We start from the raw sequence: 1324 nt of genomic DNA, 5'->3' as shown, positions 1-1324 counted from the left end.
TGGGCGCCTACAGTCCCACACACTGGGCATGGGAGGATAATTAGCAATGGGAGTCCACAGACCTGCTGGCTGAAGATATTTTCTACATGGAGGACCTACTAGCTGGGAGACGGGTAGCAGACATTCTGAGGTGGGGATGCAAGAGTCCAGATTGCACTAAGTAGCTGAGTGTGGAGTTTTCCCACTTCAGCTGCTGATGCTGGTTGGAGTTCTGGCTGTCCCCAGGGCCACCCTCCTTCTCCTCACAGCTCTCCCACTGGTCAATAGTGATGTCGTCGTCCTCCTCCTCCTCTTGAAACTCACGCTGCTCTTCCTCTTTATGTATCTACTTTATGATGTAAATATTTTTAAGCAAAATTCACAGAAGGAATCTATGGCCTCAAAAGGTTAAGAAACTTGATAGAGCACAAATACTACATGGCAGAAATACTAAATCTGGCACTGACAAAGACTGAGCAGAGATATTTAGTTTGATTCTGAGTACTGAAAGGAGAATAGCAATAAGGATGGTCAGAATCAAGAAGGACATAGATAAGTTTATATAACTTCCTATTTTATGCTTAACTGCATACTTCAAGTGAACTTCTCAAGTACATTTAGTTTGAGATATATGTTAGAACTTCATACATGTCCATTGATAAATGAAATTCATAACTGAATTATAACAGAATGAAAGGTTCAGGAAAAAATGGAAAAAAATAGCAAAAATAAGTATTCAGACCATTCTTTTAGATATTTTCCTGACATCAAATTTCTTTGTATATCATGAAGTTTTGATATGATTATGATAAAGTTATGATATGATTCAATCTGTTACACTAACCAAGATATAATTGATTGCAATGATTTTATGACCTATATAAAAATGAATTAAATTTTAATCATTTATTTCATCATGACAACAATCTTTATTGTAACTTATAAAAATAGAATAAAGATACTTTTGGTTCATAAGTGTGATGATTATTGAGTGTTCATGTGGCTGGTGTGGGTGATGTGCCTTGCTCTACACCTTGTCACTACCTTTGCACATTACTTATCTGTTGTCAAAAAAGGCTAAGGAAGGTATTTTATTAGGTACATTTAAACTCCTTCCTTCTCTCTTGATTTCTTATTTCTTTTTAATAAATGATATAATTCCACCTTACTCTGATCTCTCCTCCTGGGGCCGTTAAGACACCCTAGAAATTTTCTAAAAAGAACAAAAAGAATTATCTTTCTTATTACCTTCCAATACATATCACATATTGTCTTGTTTAATTTTCAATTTAACATACTGTCTTGTTCAATTTTCAATTTTTTAATCTTTTTATTTTACAATTCC

The 1324-nt window shown here is 34.9% G+C and overlaps 1 pseudogene; it reads left to right on the top strand.

Moving 5' to 3' along the window:
• Window positions 1-937: 937 nt before the first annotated feature.
• Window positions 938-1046, top strand: LOC144376574 (small nucleolar RNA U13; annotated as a pseudogene).
• Window positions 1047-1324: the final 278 nt, after the last annotated feature.

This window comes from Ictidomys tridecemlineatus, chromosome 3 (assembly GCF_052094955.1).
Source record: "Ictidomys tridecemlineatus isolate mIctTri1 chromosome 3, mIctTri1.hap1, whole genome shotgun sequence".
Classification (NCBI taxonomy): Eukaryota; Metazoa; Chordata; class Mammalia; order Rodentia; family Sciuridae; genus Ictidomys; species Ictidomys tridecemlineatus.
Note: the sequence above shows the minus strand (reverse complement) of the source record. Positions and strands in the feature narration are given on the sequence as shown.